General features: G+C 39.1%; 1 protein-coding gene across 2 annotated transcripts in view; it reads left to right on the plus strand.

Moving 5' to 3' along the window:
• Positions 1-6,061: 6,061 nt before the first annotated feature.
• Positions 6,062-21,731, plus strand: part of PAK5 (p21 (RAC1) activated kinase 5) — a 264,540-nt gene continuing 248,870 nt past the window's right edge. Inside the window, exon 1 of one of the 2 annotated variants that reach the window (XM_036880104.2) lies at positions 6,062-6,382. The gene's annotated coding sequence lies outside the window, so the exon portion shown is untranslated. Of the gene's footprint in view, positions 6,383-6,412; positions 6,880-21,731 lie in introns of those variants that run through there. The other variant, XM_036880105.2, reaches the window with a different exon arrangement.

Here is a 21,731-nt window from a genome sequence, read left to right on the forward strand (position 1 = left end):
ATATATATAACATAACATTATCACTTTAATCATTTTTAAGTGTACATTATGTGGCATTAAGTACACTCATACTTTTTTGCAAACATAACCACTATCCATCTCCAGTTCTGAAAGCTCTGTACCCATTAAATAATAACTTCCTTTTCCCTGTCAACCCCTTCCTTTAGTCCCTGGTAAACACTATTCTACTTTCTGTCTCTGAATTTACCTATTCTATGTACCTCCTATAAATGGAGCCACCTAACAATTGTCCTTTTGTGTTTGGCTTACTTCATTTAGCATGATGTCTTTGAAGTTCATCCATATTATAGCATGTATCAGAATTTCATTCCTTTTTAAAACTAAGTAATATTCTATTGTATGTACATATTTTGCTTATACATTCATCTGTTGGTGCACGTTTGGGTTGTTTCCACCTTTTGATTGTAAACAACACTGCTGTGATTATTGGTGTGAAAGCATCTAAGTTTCTGCTTTCAATTCTTTTGGGTATTTATTGGATCCTATGAAAATTCTATGTTTAATATTTTGAAGAATTGTCATACTGTATTGTATAGTGGTTATGCCATTTTACATTCCCACCAACAGTGCACAAGGATTCTAATTTTCCCACATCCTTGCCAACACTTAGTTTCTCTTATATATAACCATTCTTATGGTTGTGAGATGGCTTTGATTTGCATTTTCCTTGAGCATCTTTTCATGAGCTTATTGTCCATCTCTACATCTTCTTTGGAGAAAAGTCAATTCAAATCATTTGACCATTTTAAAATTGGATTATTTGTTTATCTGTTGTTAAGTTTTAGGAGTTCTTTGTATATTTTGGATATTAATCCATTATCAGATATGTAATTTGCAAATACTTTCTCCCATTCTATGGATTGTCTTTTCACTCTGTTGATTGTATCTTTTGAACAGAAGACTTAAATTTTGATGTAGTCCAGTGTATCTAACTTTTCTTTTATTGTCAGTGCTTTTGATGTTATAGTCAAAAAATTGTCACCATATTCCAACCTCCTGATGATTTTGCTCTATTTTTTCTAAGACTTTTATAGCTTTAGCTCTTACACTTAGATTTTTTGACCCATTTTAAGTTAATTCCTGTATATGATGTAAGGTAAGGGTCCAATTTCATTCTTTTGTAAGTGGATATCCAGTTTGCCCCAGAACATTTATTGGAAAGACAGTTCTTTGCCCATTAAATAGTCTTGGCATCCATGTCAAAAATCATTTGACCATGTATGTGAGAGTTTATTTCTGGGCCCTCCATCCTATTCCATTGGTCTTTATGTCTGTCCTTATGCCAGTACACAATTTTGATTACTAGCTTTTTAATAAGTTTTAAAACAGAAAGTATGAGTCATCCAGTTTTGTTCTTTTTCAAGATTGTTTTTGGTTATTTGGGTGATTTGAGATTCCATGTAAATTTTAGGACAGATTTTTCTATTCTTCAAAAAAGTCATTGGGATTCTCCTAGATACTGCACTGAATTTTTAAATTGTTTTGGTAGTACTGGCATCTTACCAGTCTTCCAATAAGTCTTCCAAAACATGAACATGGGATGTTTTTCCATTTATGTATGCTTTCTTCAATTTATTTCAGTAATGTTACATAGTTTCCAATGTACAAGTCTTTCACCTCCTTGATTAAATTAATTCCTAAGTATTTAATTTTTTCATACTATTAAAAGTGGAATTGTTTTCCTAACTTAATGTTTGGACTTTCTTCATCATTAGTGTATACAAATGCAACTGTTTTTCATGTGTTGTTTTTGTATCTGAAACTTTACTAAATTCATTTATTAAGTCTACAATTTTTTTGGTATGTGGAATCTTTAGGGCTTTCTACATATATCACATTTTCTGAAAACAGAATTAATATTACTTCTGCATTTCCTATTTGGATGCCTTATATTTTTTTCCTTGTCTAATTGCCCTCACTATAATCTCCAATATTGTGTAGAATAGAAGTGGAAAAAGTGGCATTCTTGACTTGTTCCTAAGTTTAGAGGAAAAGATTGCAGTCTTTTACCATTAAGTATGATGTTAGCTGTGAGAAGGATATTTTTTTTCTTTTTGCATATGTCTGTTAAATTGTTCTAGCACTATTTCTTGGAGAAACTATACTTTATCTATTGAATTGCTCTTTTTACTTTTGTTAATAATCATTTGGACATATTTGCATGAGTCTATTTCTGAGTTCTTGATTCTGCTCCATTGATCTATGTGCCTATGCCTCTGCAAATACTACACTATCTTGATTACTGTAGGTGTGGAAAAAAACCCTTAATATTGAGAAGAGTGACTCTTTCCACTTATTCTTCTTTGTCAAATCATTTAGCTATTCTAGAACCCATGCCTTTCTATATAAATTCTAGAATAAATTTGGCTATGTCCACAGAATTTGGCTATGTCCACTGGAATTTTTGTAAGAATTTCACTAAATTTTAGGTCAATTTGGGGGAAATTGATATCTTTACTATACTAAGTCTTCTAATGTGTGAACACGGTATGGTATGTCTTTTCATTTAATCAAGTCTTCTTGATTAATTTGCATTTTGCAGTTTTTATCATGTAGATCCTGTACATGTTTTGTTAACTATATCCCTGGACTCTCACTAGTTTCCTTTTCATTTTGGCCATATTGTCTCTTCTTTCAATTCTTTTAGACACACTTTTTTTTTAGGTAGATTATATTTTCTTTAATTTCTTTAGGACTTTGGAGACATATTCCTCTGACCTTTTATTCTGTTCCCTGAGGATAATTTTTCTTCAAATGCATATTCTTCTTAGGATTTTTGTTTATGTTCCTTGAAATATGCATTTCTGTCCCCTGTTCTTCCTCCCATCTCTCATTATCTAAGTAAATGTCTTGTTCTTTCTGTAGACCATGCTGGTTCCTTTATAATTGTGATTCATTTGAAGAGATCCTAGCTATTTGCTGATGAATAGCATGGATAAGGATAGAAAATAAACTGGGGCAGTCTGAACCTTGATTCCAGGATGTCTTGAACATCCCTCTCAATTGATCCACTAAGTCCTTTACCCTTCAAGTGCATCTTTTCAGTTTTTGGTGCTAATAAGGTTGATTGAGATTAGTTTCTTGGGAAATATTCACTAGTAGGTAGCTATATTATATTGAAAAACAAATGCTTTTAGTGCTATTTAGGTTATTTTCCCCTCATAATTTAACACATTATGAATATAGATTGATAGTAGATAAAAATCATTTCTTAAATGTTGGAGAATGAATCCATGCCAGTTCAAGCAATCATAATTAATCCTTTTACATACAAGAAAATTGTATAGAGCCAGATACCTAAATAGATAATGAACTCCTGTTGGTTTCTAAACTTCAGAGCTTCTGTGAAATCTGAAATGGGCCTTCACACATGGAAGACAAAGAGAGACTGAAGAAAGAGGCAGGCCACCCTTGATCAGCAGATGGCAGGTTTAAAGAGCAAGAGACCGTAGATGGCTTGTCTAGTGGCCAAGAGAGAAGCAGCTCTCCACATCTGCCCACCAGAATCTTAAAAGTTTATATGGAGGTTTTAAAGCTTTCAGTTGAATATTCTGTCCAGATTGTCTCAACAACTCCTTAATCTTTAAAGTTGTGTTCCTGAAACTGGGTCCTACCGTGGGAATGTAAGGCAGAACGTTCATTCCAAGGACAGGGGAGGGGGTAAGCAGTCTCTAAGCTCTGGTCCAGCTAGAGGGCCAACTTGAGGTCATGTCCTCTTGGTGACCTCCTCCAACAACTCCCAGTTGCTAAGTACAGGTTATTTTCCAATTTTTAAATCTCCAACCCATGGAGAAAGTCTGTTACTTATTTAAAAATAAAGTTTTTGAATCCCTTTGACAAATCAGTACAGTCCTACTTTGGGTACAAAAAGTGTGAATTAAATAAATGTGTGTGCTGGACAAAGTAACAAATTGCCAGATCCCCCTTAAGTGAAGGACTTGTTACTGCCAGCTTCCAGAACTTTTTCAAGGAATGCCTCAGCTTCAGGGAGCTGCCTTGTCTCAAGTTCATGCCTGTCCCAAGGCTGCTCACACTCAGTGATTACTGTTAATATATGTAGAACTAGACAACTCAGACTGACTCGGGACAGCTCGGAGGGGTCATCCCAGCTCCAGAGCTCCCTGGAGGGCTGGCTATGGATGTCATGGGCCTGATTCATAACTTGACTTCTATCTCTGCTCATTTCTGCTTCCCGTAGCTTCCACCCATAGGGGTTGGTCCTTAATCAACATCCTGCCTGCTAAACTCTTAAGAAATGACATTATATAAAAAGAACCCCCCTTGGACTTAATACAATGCAGTATTTGTACAAATAGTATTGTTATTCATTTATGTTTACCTTGTATAAAATCTAACTGAATTTGAGGCACTTAACAATAATCACAGTATTTAACCAGTAGAAACAACCACACAAACATAAGCTTTATATATAACAGGAAAGATATTTTAAGTAATATTTTAAAGTGAAAGACATTTTCAGTGATATTTAAAGTTCAGCATTTCAAGGAATTTTAAATGACACCAATCAATCACAAATAAGCAACACCTGTATAACAGTATGTTCTGGCTTTTGCATCTGTGGACACATAGACAAGAAAGTAAAAAATAGAAGATATGCAAATAATGGTGGGGTGGTGAGTGGGTAGTTAGGGCTCTATGTGTGGTTAGATAATAAAGAGATGGAGGTAGGGACTCCTATTTCTTTAAAAAGAAAATATATGTTTATGGGGTATGATATACCAGGACATATTTCTCCTTTATACATAGGAGTATTCAAAACTAAAGTAATCACCCATTTATCCTATAGTTCTTGTTTTGATACAGCAGCTACTACTGAACTGTAAGGGTACTGAATGAAGGAAAACAAGCAAGAGGGAAATGATAACCTTTGTATCATTAACTGAAAAACTGTTTATAATATTTGAGTATAATAGTTAAAAATCCTTATTTTTAATCTGCTCTCCTGTTATGGGGATCCGATACCATATCACTAACTCATGAAGGTATTGGTGCAACTAAAGACAGGTTAGGATGGGATTTCTTCGTTTCCAAGGTTGAAAATCATGATTGGTCTTGTCAATGTCTCTCTGTGTGGTGTGGTCAGTGAATATTATTGGCAATACCAGAGACTTAAGGGGTTGAAAAGGGAGTGAAAAACTCCGGGATTTAAGGTGAAGTAGAAGATAGCACTGCAGGCTTCAGTTCGAACATCACTCATCCAAAAGCCCTGTCATCTCTTGGTGCATAAACACCCTACTCTTAAAATAATCTGCCAGTCTTCTTAATTGGGCAAGCCCAGCCTTGATGCCCAGGCTGAGTTTTTAATCTCAGTTCAGGAACGGCAGGGGACTTCAGACTTGAGTAGAGCAGCTGAAGTAGCAACTAGTTAGCTAGCCAACTAGCAAAGTGAGTGAGCATGGAAAGGCCTAGAACACATCTTCCCCAAGCTTCAAATGCTAAGAAAGTAGCCAGTTAGCGCTGGGTGCTCAGAGCCCAGTCCTACTGAGATTCATTCCAGGGCAGGCACAGCAAACCTGGCGGCATCTTCACTCGTTAGCTGCCATACCATCTGACTCTTGAGGACGCCAGAGACCATTTCTGGGTTTGCTGATTGAAGGATGGCCACACAGAGTTCACAGAGCGGGGTTCTCTAGATCCTCTCTACTCACAGTGGTGGGAGGACCAGCGACAACATCTTCTGGGAACTTGAATCTGCATTTTGATTATAGGCACGTGCAAGTTTGGGGAGCGCAGGTCCAAGGGGCAGCAATGAGGTTACCGGAAGGATCTGGCTCTCAGCTGCGCCCCCTCCCCCTCTTTGCCCTCCTCTAAAGCAAAGCTCAGCCCTGCATTGGTCCTGCACAAAATCTCTGCAAACCCCGGGTGTGTGCAGAGCGGGCGTGCAGGAGCTGCCCCCGCCGGGGAGGGCAGAGGGAAAGTGTGATTGGATTGGCGAAAAGATTGCCTTCTCCAGCTCGCGACTGTGCGAGTGTAGACACTCCCCCCGACCCTCCCCCTACACCTCTCCACCCCCACCCCCCGCAGCTGTTACTGTCTGCCTCCAGCCGGCTGCTACGAAAACCCGGAACAGCTGCGTGCGCTTCTGAAAAGTCCTCCTAGGGGCGAAGCCGGGCAGCTGGGCATGCTCAGTAGCTGGGGGAGGCTAGGGTGGAGAGTAGAAAGCTGTGGCTCTGCCTCCCACCTCCTCCCTCTGGTCCCCGCCCCCCTTGTCCCTACCCAGCCCGTAGTAGTTGCCCGGCGTGCGCCCGGGGAGACCGGGAACATGGCGCTCCGAGCGATGTAGCAGCCGTGCAAGAGAAGGGGATAAAGCACCGCCGCTTCACTGACAGCCAGCCTCCAGGTAGGCAAGCGCGCCTAGCGGGGCTGCCTGGGCGGATTTCGGCGCTGGGAGGGGCGCTTCGGGGATGCGCACGGCTAGGACCCGGGGCATCTTGCTTTGCCGGGAGAGGATGCGAAGCGGACATCTGTGACAGCGCGCAATTGTGCATCTCCTAGGAGATGCCAAAGGCTGGGGACCGGCTGGCTGAAAGGAAGGGATCGGCACCCCCCGCCCCCCACACCCATGCGCTACCATCCAGCCTGGGTTCTCTACGGGTCAAATAAAGGATCGTTCCTTTCCACTGGGCAGGAGGGCGTGGGAGAGAACCCCGAGACCAGTTGTGAGAGTGCCCTGGTCGCCCGGACCGCTAGCAAGCCCAGCGCCGGTTCTTTGTGTGTACAGCCGCGCACGCCCGGGGATGCCACGGTGCCTGCTTCTCCCGAGGAGTGTTGGACATATTGCCAGCGCAGGATTCCCGTATGGATTTTTGCCTCTTGGCAGGTGTGGTGGACTGGAAGGTGCAATAAGCTGAGTCTTTATGGGGCTGTGTTTTCCTTTGTTACTTGCTTGGTGTGTGTGTGTGTGTGCGTGTGGTGGGTTATACTGGGGAGAGAGAACTTCTCGTGGGCACGGGTGTGGGCAGAGCATGGAAAAGGATCTTGGTTCCAAACTCTGGTCAAAATTCCGTGCGACGTCGGCCTCCTGGAGGGTAAACTTGAAAAGTCCAGAGATCATAGTGCCCAGTTTGGAGGAGAAGCATGTTCGCCGTTCTTGAACCTGTGTGTGTGTGTGTGTATTTGGTGCTTTAAACATAGGACTAGTTTGAATTCAGCATTAGATATCAATCAACGAAATGTGAAGCATTAAGGCCATTTATGGAGATCTTTTAAAAGCCAAATTGATTAAAAAAAAAAAAAAAGAGAGAGAGAATTTGGCATAAACCCAGAGGAAAGTGTCATACTTAATAGCTGATGACAGCTTCGAAGGCTGAATACACATTTGGGGAAATCAGGAAACCTGGCCCTTGGTAGAATCTGGGTTCTACTAAGAAATGGCCACAGGGTTTTAGATAACCCACAAAATCTCTTAGCTACCTCCTGTTTTCTCCTGGGGTTTTGGTGGCATGTACACTCTCTTTCTTGAGTCCCTAAAGGAGGGAGTGCTCTTTAGAAGTCCTTCCTACCCTGGAAATTCTATGAAATTGACACCCCATAAGAATAGCTCTGCTACCTTGTATTTGTATATCTATTATATTCAGTAGCATAACAGAATGAATTAAGGAGAGAAGGTACATTTAGAATATGCTTTTATTTTTTGTTTTATAATTTGAAGGATGGGCATCTGTGACTATGAAGTTTAGAGATACTTCCCTCTGTGCTTACAGTATTTATTTTTATGGTCTCCTTAGGTGGCAAGAATGAGTCACTATCACCAAAATGAAATGGTGAATGCTTGAGGAAAATGCATTTAAGTAAATTAAAGCCATAATTGACCACTCTGATGATGATACCTTAGCTTGGGAAGAGCAGATGCATTGTTAATGGAAGCAAAGAAGTTGATGACGAGTTCACTGATAGCGTTGGTCTCAGAATAAAATTTTTGTGTTCCTCTGTGAATGGGAGTGACTGATTGTACTAGGACCCTACAACTTGTTGTTTTGTTAATAAATGTGAGTTTTAATTGCAGGCATTGAAAACAGTTTGAAAGTGCCTCACCTTTACTTTGTCAGTTTGCTAAAATGCTGCAGGCAGGTGCAAGAGGCAGGTGTTCTAGGGTGTGGCATTGTCTTGGTGATAAGACAGAGCTGAACTGCAGCTCTAACTTCCATTTTTGGCATTGTAATCTTGGGCAAGGAGCCCAACTTTCCCAAGCCTCAGTTTCCTCATCTGTAAAACAAGACTAGGAATAGTGAGATTTACCTAATGGGTAGGTATGTGGATTACTCATAAACCACCAAAAAAATTTGTGTAAGAGGAAGGGAAATGAATGTTTATTTAACTTGTACTATGTGCTGTGTGTTATGCAAATTCAAACATAGCTCACTTAATCTTCTAAACTGTATTAGTTTTCTAGGGCTGCTACAATAAATTAATAAAAACTAGGTGGCTTAAAACAACAGAAATGTGTTCTCTCACAGTTTTGGAGGCTACAAGTCCATAATCAAGGTGTAAACAAGGCCATGCTCCCTCCAAAGCCTCTAGAGGAGGATCCTTTCTTTCCTCCTCTGGCTTCTAATAGCCCCACGTTTTCCTTGATTTGTGATAGCATAACTCCAATCTCCGCCTCCACTTTGGAGGCAAAGTTCCCTCTGCTTATAAAGACATCATTCATATTGGATTTAGGGCCCACACCGACTCAGTATAACTTCATATTGATTACATGTACAAAGACCCTATTATCAAATAAAGTCACATTTGCAGGTTCTGGTTGGGAGTGAATTTGGGTCAGGGGTTGGGGAAGACACTGTTCAACTCAGTATGCCAGCATTTAATGACAATATTATTTCAACATATGAAAGAAGGTAAAGATTGTCCTATGGGTTCAAATAAGACTTCAAGGGTTATTTAATGCAGCTAATCTATTTGAGGTTTTATATGCCAACTCATGGTGAAGAGCAGCATTCAAAGATACCTCAGTCACACAAATGTATTTATCTGGAAACACAGACAGTCCAGGGTCTGAGTCTGGCACAGGTCCCTTACCTGACATACCCTGTCCCAGTGGATTTGTTAATATTGCCTTTCTCTCTTTCTGCCACCTCACCAACACAATGCAAACAAACAACAGAAAACCAAATTAAACAACCAAAATGGTAACTGCAACAAAAATACCCCAATTTTACTACCTCTGTAAGCTTTCTTAGCCTGGTAAATGGCTTAGAAAATGACTGTCCATGGAGTTGTGTTAGTCAAAAGTCAATAATCATCTTTGATACCTGCATTCCCTTTGCCCATGGCCAAAGTTCACAAAGTCTTATATATTCGTCTGCCTATCTCTAAATATATAGTGATAGATTCTTCTTTCCATCCTCATCACCACCGCCACCATCAAACTTCAAGTTGTCATCTCTCTCTCTAGGATCACTAGATACATTTTCTAACAAGACTCTGGGTTCCTTGCATGTCCCCTCCAATCTTTCTTACAGAGCAGGTAGGATCATGTCAGTTCCCTGCTTAAAGTGCATCACTTACCTGGGACAGATTCCACAGACTCCCGGAACCTTGGATTCTTGGCCACCTCATCTTAGGCAGCTCCTCTTCTTGCTGCTGTCACGCTAGCCTCTTGTCTGTTTCTGGAATATGCAAGCACTTCCCTTATATGTGGCCAGTCCCAGCTGTACTCATCCTTCGGGCCTCCTTGATCTCCTGTCCCCACCCACCTACATCTATCTTCATCTTTCTTCCACAGCATTTACCTCAGTGTTCAATTTCCTGTTTATCTGCTTGGCTATTTATTTAATGTCTGTAAGCTCCAAATGGTCATATATTTTGTCTTGCATATACTGAGTGTTTAAAGAACGGGTAAAGGAATGAATACTCTTCCTCATAGCATTTTTCTGTTTAAAGACATGTTTTTAGAACATTTTACTAGTATAAAAAGAGCAATTTAGAACCTCATTCTGACTTCAAAAGAGGAGTATTTTTGGCTTTAACAAATACGTCTTCAAAGAATGGTTTTAAATGAGCAGTTAAGAATTGAGTCAAAATATTTTTTGGGAACTGAAGTTTTTGTAACGCTCCATCAGTCAGTGAACAAATCTTTCACAAATATCTATTGCACATTTATATTTGCTCTGCTAGATCCTAGAAGACAGTGGACAACTAAACTTTCAGTGTTCTAGAGATTAATAATAATAAGCAATAAATAATCAGGTGTAATAATAAATAATATTATTTATTGAACTTATGTTATATGCCAGCTTCTCTTCAGGCTCTATCTCTACTCATTACTATAAATAGCTCTCCAGTCTTTCCCATAACACAGAACACAAACCAGAGGCACAACAAATATTTGATGACTTAATAATTAATAGGTACTATTATCCTGATCTTTCTAAATAGGAAATTTATGCTAATCTGGGGAAAAAGGAATCTGCTCACATATAAAAGAACACGCAGTTGCTTTCTCAATATATCTAGGTGGGTCCTGTTCTACTTTAAAAATTCTGCTTATTATCTCTGGAGTTAAAATAAGAGACAACTTCTCTTTATGTAAGAACAAGTTCCTGGTGTGTTTCTTTGTTTTCCGCAGTTGACAAAATTTTTAATTACCAGCTGAATTGTTTTATTCTGTTTAATCCAAGTGAGAAATGACTAATGTCTCTCTTATTCAAAACACTTTTGGATTAAGTTTTGAAAAGTAAGACTGAGTACTCAAGGGAAACAAATGGGGTAGAACAGAGTTTACATTTTGGATTTCTAGGGTGGCCTCAATTACCTGTCATTTTATTTGCATGCAAGGTGATTTTTAAAAATAAAAACATGATTTTATGCATATTCCTGTTTACTTTTCACCTAAGTAATGAAAAATCAGGTCATCTTGATTTTGTTTAAAAGTGATGGATACACAATTGAGTCAGCTAAAATCTAAAGGAACTAAGAAGAGATTTCAGTAAGGTGCTTGGTTAAAAAATACGTAATAAAAAAGCAGTGGCTACCCAAAATGTCAGAATTTATACCAGCTAAAAAATGCGATAGAAAATGATTTTGTTCATGAATCCATGAAAATATAAATTACTTATAATAGGGAATGTGCACAAAATACTTGGGAATAATAAGAAATATCTAAGGACTTACATAAAAAGCTGTAAAATTTTATTCAGACACATAAAATACAAAATGAACAAATGAAAACATACTTTATTCCTGGGCAGAAAGATGGATGTTATAAAATGATTGTTTTTCCACAATCAATTATTTAGTTTTATTGCATTGGGATTTGGGAAAACTTGACAAAGTGATTCTAGCATCCATCTGGAAGGGTAACTATATGACAACAGTCAAGAACATTTTGCAAAAGAATATATATGGGGGTAGGGGTGAGTTGCCCTACCAGAAATAAAAATAAATCTGATCATTGCACCACATTATGGCAGTGTAGTACTGATGTAGGAATCAATAGATAGCTCAATGGAATAGGGTAGCCTGAAAACAGATTCAGGTCGTTTTTGGAACCAGAACTGTGGTGGAGAAATCATTCTGAAACAGTAAGGAATACTTGACAAAATATTCATGGAAAATGTCTAACTACATAGGAGACATTCAACTAAGAACCTCTGTTTATGTGACTCACTAGACAAAATTCTAAGTAAATTGGAAAGTTATCTTCCAGGTGAGAAATAAAGCTAGAAGAAAATATTTCACAATTTTAGGGGAAAGACTTTTTAATATAAAATTAATGGAAATGGTCACAAAACAAAAGATAGATTTTAATGTATTTTAAACTTTTATGCAAAAAATAAAGTTTAAGGCAGAAAATAATTATGGAGAAAAATATTGACACCAAGCATGACAGAACAACTAATATAATAGTTGTACCTGAGGAATTCTTGCATATCAGTAAGTAGAAAATAACATTCCAATAGAATTGTTCAGATAGCTGATAAGTAATTCAAAAGGAAGGAATAAAAAGACTAATACCCATATTTAATATTTACATTTCTTTGATTAAAAGTAAGAATATTTAAAACAAAAATGACATGCCATGTTCCATGTATTACACAAGCAAAAAACCCAATCTATGTATATCTAAAATACTCAGTGCTGGCAAGGATGCAATGAGAGGGACATTCTCATTACTACTGGTGAGAAAATTACATGGTACCATCTCCTTGGAGAACAGTTTGAAAATATTTGTCAAAGCTTTTGAAAGTTCATTTGGCACAAGTATTTCTCTGGCTTTTCATTTTATTTTTATTTTAGCCTCTGCTTAGGAAGTAGATGCAGGCAAAAATTTATATAGAGAATCATTTATTATATTATACAATAATAAAAAGCAGAAAACCTACATAACTAAAAACTGGGGACTGGCTAAAGGTATTTTAAAGTCCCCAAACCATAGACTATTAAAATAGATATTAAAATTTATCATTTTGAAGATTATGTACTGACGTGGAACAACCTTCACAATTTTAAGTGGAAATAACCAAAAGCACTATTGCATTATAATGATAGGTATTTTGTGCAATGGAAATATCATACAGGCATATAAAAACTGGAATGAGAAAGTTGGGCAGTGTCTGGGTAGTTCAAATATGGACAATTTTCCTTTTTTTTTAATACCTTCCCAATTGTTTCAAAATTTAGTCAATGATACTATATTGCCTTATGTATGAATCAGGAAAAACCCCTCAATTTTACAAAATGGTTGTGAAAAACACATTCTGGTCATAATTATTCATTTATGTAATAAACATTCATTGATTATCTCTGTGTCAGGGGCTCCGCCAAGTGTATCAGTAACAACTCTTAGTTTATATGCCATTGAAAGAAGCTAACTGGAGCAAAAATAATTTGCTAGAAGGTTATCAGGTAACTAAAAGAATTGCCAGGAATGTGGGGCGGTGGGAGTGGGGGGTGACCTAAAAAACAACCGTCAAAAACAGGTTTGGAAATAAACTGAAACCTAGCTAGCTCCAGGTCTAGATATTAGGTGCTCGAGAAACAGGCTACAGCCAAGAATAGCCTGTTCGGTCTGGGTCATATTCCCCTGGTTGGTGTACTTGGGGCTCGCTCCCCACCCCCAAGCTTACTTGGTCTCAGGGAGGGGAGGTCACCTTGATTGGCAGGCCCACTGTCCCTTTTCCAATGAAAGAAACCAAAAAGATGGAATGGGTGCTAGTCAAAACAAAAGAAAAAGGATAAAAGTGCCTGTCTTGCCAATGGGTTTCAGCCCCGGGCAAGTTCACTATGGATTCAATGTGACCAAAGAAATGACTGTAGTACGTTCTTGGGGTGAAATGGTTACACCTAACTTTATTTCCACAGTGGCAGGTCAATCACCTGGCCACAGGAACCTTCATTTCATCCACAGTGCCTGTTACCCCAGGACTTAGAGGCCAACAGGGGTGAATGGCAGCCAGCCATCCCTCCCCTTCAGAGGGAATATCTGCTGAGGTGTAGAACCACAGCTAACACAAGGTTTGCAGTACAGTGTGCACAGGGGTGCCCTGCACAGGAGGTGTTTTTTCCTGGAGTCAGCAGGGACATGTCCTAAACGATGTGGCTTTTCAGACTTGATCTTCATGTATAGGCAGGATTTTTGAAGGGCAGATCCATTCTCAAGTGAGACTGGTTAAAAGGATTAATTAGATGATTCATCAGAAGCAAGAGGTCTGGTTTGGAAATAGATGGGGCACCATCACAAGTGTTGGCTTCTTTTTATTCTGAATTATCTTACATTTAGCAAGTCCTTTAGTAATGTTTGAGTTTAGGGCACTGTGAATACTGAGCTCTTGGTTCAAATAACTTTTAGTATATAATAGTAAAAAAGCATCCATAGGTCAGTGTGCATTCTTCCTGTGGTTCTCATTAGAAACAGAAATGTCTGTGGCTATCCAGGTAGTGTAATGTTCAGGTTCACATTGCTCTTATAACTGTTTACAAACTTTTCACCGAGGAATGAAGACTTGCAAATGGAGAGAAAAGTAATTCTTCAGTTGCATTAAAAACAAGACAGAGAAAATCTTGAATTACTGGGAGAAGCCCCTGTCCTGGATACTACATTATAAAGGGCTCGGCTGCCCCATCCTCCAGCCTCTGCATCTGTACAGCTGTGGCTTTCTTACCAATCAGAAAGCCCATGTGCCACCTGTGCACTCTCTGGGCATTTAGATTTCCCAGCTCATAAAGCTTCTGGGTCCCATGTGGGCTGAACAAAGACTGTTAGTGGGAGGAGCTTGGACACGTGGACACTGTACTCTACACGCAGGGGCTGGAGGCCAGGTTGGAAAGAACAACGGGGCAGAGTGGGAATTGCTTCTTCTTATTTGCCATTTTCTGGAGTTCAAGTATTCTAAGTTGAAACCTGGCCTCCAGGTTGTAAATGAAGGTGTATTTGTCAAGCTAGGTGGATAGAACATATTCAGCATTGTATAATAACTGGGACTCTGTGCTCTTTCCCCACCCAAGTGTTAGGATCTGGGCTGCTCAGTAACTGTTTTAGTAATGTAACAGTTTTTCTCTGTCTCTGACTATCTGTCTCTCTGTCTCTCACACACACACATGATTAGCTGTTTGCGCAACAGCAGTATAGAGTATAAGAAAAGTAGGTAGCACTGGGTTTATAGCTAATATGTTGAACAAGATGTGTTAAGTCTTCCACCAAGTATTTCACCTTTGTATTGTAACATTCATAAGGGCTAAGATAGGTCATCCCAGGCAAAATAGCACGCAGTTAGGTAGGGAGGCAAGGAGGTGTCAAGTCCTGGCTCATCCGAATCCAGTGCCCATAAACACTCTGGTATATGGCAACTCAGTAGATAGACAGTGAAGTTTTTTGGAGTCCTTGAACCATCAATAATTAAAAAATCCCTGGATTAATCAACCCCCTTGGACTCTCAAACCCTCTGATGTGGCCTTTCTGTTCATGCAAATTTCTTCATGAAAAGGGAAAGTAAAAGCAATTGACTGCCTTACTGTGTTCAGTCTTTCGATTAACTGAATGATCAAAACCAAAATCAATATTTGGTTGCTTGTATAAGAAACAAATTCAACATAACATGTGAAAACAGATATCAGTTACAGCATTCCCTTTCCCAGTTTTCAAGGGAAAACTGGGAACCTTTTGGTTCTTGGTGATGGAGGTGAATTGGCAATGAAGAGTACCTCTCTTTTCCCATAAAGCACTGGTTCATATCCCGAGGCCTCTGTTACCTCACTGTCCAACTAAATCAAGATGACTTTATACAAACAGTATTGGTTTCATCACTCTTTTAATAACAGATTACTGATGGAGGATGAGAGGGTGGACATGAGCTCACTCACTCACACCTTCAGTCCCAAATGTAAGATCTACGAGAGAGTCAACAGTTGCTAGGTTCACTTTTCAATTCAAACTCAAATTCAAGGTTGACATACTAATTAAGAAACTCTAGCTGTATTCCAGGTGGAACTTGATCCCTTTGCTTCTAAGGATGGTCATTTGAGTCATGCAAATGTTGGTATGAAACTCTGATTTTCTATCGAATTGTTCTTAACTGTCAACTGAGTGGTGCCCTTGACTAATTTATCTCCTCTGCAATTTATTGACTCAGGAAGAGAACTGCCTGGAAAAGAAAATTAGAAAACTTTGTTGGGTTAAAGGAAAGGTTATTTCTCTAAAGCAGGAACAGTTGCTACATGGGTATGATTTAACCTTTAAAAATGTAAACAGTGATGGGGGTCAGTGGGGTTAAAGGAGACAAATCTCAAAGACACTGAATGTAGAGTTTTCCCCATCTTTGTGGTTTTTAGGACCATGTCCCTCTCTAGGCTTTAGAGACGTGGAAACAAAGTAATAAAAGGAATTTTCCAATTAGTACTTGGACAGCTATTCATGACTTGAGGTAAATATTTTACCTTTTATGAGAGGTATTTAAGGTAACTGCTACCTCCAAGTTGGTTCAGTCTTACCACAATTAGCATCCACTCTCCTTCCTTCTCACAGTCAAGGAGCCCCTAAGTCTCATCAACTTAACAGTTTCATGCATATGTCCTTCCCTGTCCCCACTGCCAACTAGACATTGTGTCAGCCTCCTGACTTTTCTTTTTGTCTTCATTCCTACCCCAGAATGAACATCTGATCTTCTGTTTATGACCTTCTCATTGAAATATTCTCCCTACTCAGTTACCCTTTTCCCTAAATTCTTCCACAGAGTACTGGGTTATCCCTCTCAAAATATTCATCACAATGTTTTGTAGAGTTTTACTTGACTCCCTTTTGTACTAGACTGAGAACTCTTATAAAGCAGGTATCTTGTCTCTTTATCTTTGTATCCCCAGCACCTACCTTTATGCATATATATATGTCAGGTGTTTAATAAATGTTTGTGGATGAATGATTGTAACCTAGGCTAAAAAATAAGTCCAAATGCAAAAGGGCAATGCCATGGTTTAAAATTCTGGAATGAAACTACCAATGATCTAATCCATTTCCTTGAAAAAAAGTTCCACACTAACATTAATGTTCTGCTTTCTATAAATGACACATGGAAGGAAAGATTCATACTCTTTCTGGTTAGAGACTAAAATTCTAATATTGGATGTGAGTATAAATTAGACAATACAAATGCACTGAAGAGAGGAAATAATGGAGCAAACCATAAGCCAGGAGCCAGCTTTCTAGCAATAGTCAAATAAACCGGGCTTCTTGAAAAACATTACTAATAATTATTTGATTACCAGATGCAACTTATACCCACTGCTCTGTCATCCCTAACCTGATAGGAATATGGTTGGTTGGTGATGTGACCCCTGCCTGAACATCAGTTGATGTTTTTTATATTGAAAGCTGGGGTTTTATTCAGTTAGGCCCAGTCTTTGGCACCACTTGTTTCCATAGTAATGGATGCACTATAAAATGAGAAAAATGGGGAAAGCTTGGGAGAGAAATGAATCAAAGTAAGTGGTCCAAGTAAGGGTTCCCAGTGTGAGACCTGGAGTCTCTTCAGGCTCTGGCCACATATGTTTGTGGCAGAATTTCCAGAGATAGAACATTCAAGAGAGATACCTGGAAGGATTTTTAAAGGCAGTATATAGACACTCTCTGATAGCATTTACTATATTTATGTCAGCTTGGAATCTTGTGGAGGGTAACTGGATTGCTATATTAACAGTCTCACTGATTCAAAGAAACACTGAACCACCTAATGTCCACTGATAACTAGGAATCAGGGAACTACATCTGGACACTTTTACTATTTATGAAATAGAGTTGAGCCATCCTTCTAAAGCTAGAAGCTGTAGGAGAATACTATGAATTCTATGAGGTACTAAATATTTGACAATGCTGATTTAGAGCAGAGACTTGTGGTTTAGATGTGTTCTTTTTGGCACACATAGTGTGAAATTCCCCCCCCCCCCAATCCACACTTCTCACTTCCTATTCTTAAAAAAGCATGTATATACAAATACAAAATTTGGCAACCATCCCCTGTGGTTAATTAGCTGAAGAATAGCTGCCTCCACAATAGACAGATAATGGAGTCTTCACTTTGCCACAATCCCCATCACTCCCTACCATGTTCCATCAGGTCATTTTACTTGTTTATATTACCCTCTTGGACCTTGAAGAGTTTTCAATTCATCATCTTTGGATTATAAGAGAGGATTGTTCTGTGTTTGATCATTTTATCCTTATATATTGTTCCTTCTTATCTCATTTCCTGAAAATATGACCAAATTTATTTAACAATTTATAAGGCAAATGACATTTTAGAAAGAAGCATTTTAAAAATTCCATCCTAGAAAAAGAAAATCTAGAGTTAATAAGCCTGTGCTGTTATGAAGTTTACTTAAAGGGATAGAACTCTGGGATATTTGGTAGGAATATTTGCATAGTCATCGGCAACTAACTTTTTCAATATTTTTCAACATTGGATGATTATTAAAATTTTCCTCTTCAGTTTCATTTTAATCAAACCAAAATAGAAAAAAAAATCATGTTATCTTTAGCTTGCTGGAGGTAGGGATTCTTACAACTCAGACGTATGCTATCCTATTTCATATGATACTATCTGGAAAATACAAACCATACAGAATGCAAATATGCCCACTGAGGTGAAGTAGAACCTTATAAATTCTATAGAATAGCTGGAAAAATCTCAAAGTCAATATTGGAATCCCCTTAGGGCGAACTGAGAATAGCAATATCACTGTACCTTACCGAAAAAGTAATTAAAAACAAGTGAGAAAATTCTGGAGTTGTTCTGGAGTTTTTATTTGCTTGAGATGGGAGAGTGAGGGAATACTTTAGAGAGTGGGAAACACAGAGCACAGCCTGCCCATTGAAGGGGGTTTTCTTTCCTGTATCAACCAGGGCGGCCAATGCCTGTAGATTTCACTATAAAAAAGAAAAACCTTTAGTTCTAAGTTAATCAGTTAACTGGTAGGATTAAAATAAACAAAGATAACTGGATCTGTTAGGGTGGTGTCTGCTTGCTTCTGCTTTTGCCCTTTGACAGGCTAGGTTCCCAACCAGTCATTCATCCAACCAATCTTTATTGAGCACTACAATGTTTATTTGGAGCAGCACTTAAGCATGTGGGGGCACACCAATGAACATCGATAAAAATCCCTCCTATGCAGGAGAGACAGTAAACAAAAAACATAATAAAGGCATAGAATGTCAGAAGGGGAATCTCTGCCTTAAAAGAGTGGGGTCCAAATGGTGGGATGGTGGCAGGAAAGGGTGCAGCTTTAAATAGCGGGTGGGTGTAGACCTTACTGAGAAGGTGGCCTTGAAGGAGAGGAGGGAACTGCTCATGTAGAACTACTCTGTGGTCCCTATGGGAAAGCATACCAGGAGGAGGCAGTGCAAAGGCTCCAAGGTAGAATACCTGGCTTGTCTGAGGCCAGTGTGGCTGGAATGAAGTGAATGAGGGGGAGAGCAGGAGATGAGGTCAAGGAGGTGAGGGTTCAGAGCTGGTAGGGCCTTCTAGCCTTTTCTCTAGGCAAGATGGGGAGCCATTAGAGAGATTTGAGCAAAGGACAGGATCTGGCATATTTTACTGGAGTCACATTGGCCTCTCTGTTGAGACAGGGAAAGCCTGAAGGCAGGGGAGGCTGATTAAGAGGACATTGCAATAATTCAGGCAAGAGATGATAGTGATTTGACCAGACTTACAGCAGTGAAAATGGTGCATAGTGACCCAATTCTCATATATTTTTGAAGGCAGTGCTTCCTCAGGATTGGGTATGTGTTATGAGAGACAGGGAGGAGTCAAGTCTGACTCAAAGGTTTTGGACCTGAGCAGCTAGAAGAATAGGACTGTATTCACCTAACAAAGCAGAGACTGTGATCTAGGGGGAAAATCAGGAGTTCACTTTTGGACATCAGACTTCCCAGTGGATGTCTCCTTCTGGTGGAGAGGTTGAGGAGTCACTTGTGGGACATGTGAGTGTGGAGGTCAGAAGAAATGTTTGGACTGGAGGTATAACTGTAGGACTGAGCATTTCCAAATAATGGGAGATATTTAGAGCCAACAGACTAGATGACATCACAAAAGCAAGTGAGTTTAAACATAGAAGGAATCCAAGGACTGAATCCTGGCCAGTTCCCAAATGAAGAGTTTTGGTAGAAGAGGTGGATCCAAATCAGCAGAACCAGCTGTTCCAGGATAAACCCAGTCACATATGTGGTGGCTGACTGGCTGTACTTTGGAGCAATGAAGCTGACTGGGTCACATATCCCTTGTCCTCAGCAGGATACCCTGGGCTTGTTCACATGGTATGAACAGGGCTCCTAGAGAAAGGGGAGGCACACAGGCACCTTAAAGCCCAGGCTGGGAACCGGTGCCATGTCACTATAGATGCATTACAAACCAAGCCTCAGGACCAGCCCAGATTTAAGGGATGGGGAAGTAGACTCTACTTCTTAAGAGTTGCTGCAAAGTCACACTGCACTTAATACAATGAGAAGTGGAGATTGGATTCATTTTTTCACAGTTTACTCCAATTTGCATATGATTGGCCTTTTGCAAAGACCTCAAAATTTGTCATTCAGAAATAAAATTTTAGTGTTGGGTCAGACCTCAACTTCATTCTTGTGCTGCTGAGGACAGAATTAGCAGCCATGCTAATTCTCCTCTGGATTTTTCTCAGTGAAAATGGCTTTTCATACAGGTAATGTTGACAGAATTTGAACCATTACTCTGTCTCCTAGAGATTTAATATCCCCAGGATGAAGCCATGGCACATAGTAGGTGCTCAATAAATTGTCGGTTTTGTTTTGTTCGTTATAATAAGAAAAGATATGCCTCAGTTAGAACAATGATAGTAACAATAACTAAAATTCTCTGAACCTCTATATTATTACCAGATAGTATGTTATATGCATTGTATCCTGTCTCATTTAACCCGATAGGCTTATAAATCAGGTGTTGTCTTACTCCCATTTTATGACTAGTAAATGACAGATTTGGCCCGCCTTGCTCAGTTGATTAACATTATACTCCCAAGTATAAAATATATTTCCTCAAGTTCTAAAGATTATACTCTGACCTCCTCTGTTTTAGTTTGGGTTTCCACCCAGAAACAGAACCTTGTGTAAAGATTGAAGAGCAAGTAGTTTACTTGGAAAGTTCAAGGAACACCATTAGGAGAGAGGGAAGTAACATAAGGAAAATCCACCAAAATTGGAATTTACGTGCAAAAATGGGAAATGGAATAATACTGACACATGAATTTTACACTGTCTAAAGGGGAGGGAGCTGAGATATTTATGCACCAATTGCCATTCTTAATTGGTTGAAGTCTGTTCCTAGGGGGTGTTAATTCTTCTGTATTTCCAACCTTCCATAATTTGGAAGAAACTCCAGGAACATGGATACTAGCAGTTGGACATCTGTAGGTATATGGGTGTCACTAATAGGACTTGCTATATCTGTACCTGTTTCTTCCTGTGCATGTGCCTCCAAAACTTCAGAAGTCCTTGCTAAAAAAAAACGTAACAAGCTATCTTTTGCTAGCCAACTGTGAGTGTATTGATGGGACTATCTATTAGTGTAGACACAGACATTGTGTGTTTAATAGGTAAAAGGGCATTGTGCCAGAGAGTTAAGTTGCACTCAAAGACATTTCCAAATGAAAGAGATAATATAACTATATGTGCTGAATTGGAGTCTTAGATAATTAAGCATGCATTTGTTAAATGAATCTAATATTGAAAAATGGGACAGAAGTGAGGCTACAACTGACCTTGTGAGGAAACAGAAAGGGTAAAATATTCCCTAGGAGTAAGTCATTTATCCATGTAATGCAATTGCATTCTTGTAGGGCGCTAGTGGACCAGTTGGTAAGCCACCTCCTCCAAGGCATTAATGGAACTGTGTGTCCCAAATAATGTAGTTCACACCATATCATTTTTAGGAACAGATACATGACAGTAGGGAAAGTTGGAGAAAATATAGTAAAAGTTATATTGGCATGGATGATAAAAATTAATTTTAGTCTAGACCTTGCCGAAAACTGCAAACTAAAAATAGTCTGGGAGGAGAAAGTGTAATGGGTATGCTGGGGGCAGAGACACAAGTCTTGGTCATATTTATATGTGGGTGTACAGTAAAAGTTAGTGCATTTTAATTGGGTGTTGAAATGTACTAGGTCACCAAGAAGTGAGGAATGGTTATAAGGCATGAAGTTAGTAGCAGCTTGTGGTGGGATTTCAGAGATAA

This window comes from Manis pentadactyla, chromosome 5, assembly GCF_030020395.1.
Source record: "Manis pentadactyla isolate mManPen7 chromosome 5, mManPen7.hap1, whole genome shotgun sequence".
Classification (NCBI taxonomy): Eukaryota; Metazoa; Chordata; class Mammalia; order Pholidota; family Manidae; genus Manis; species Manis pentadactyla.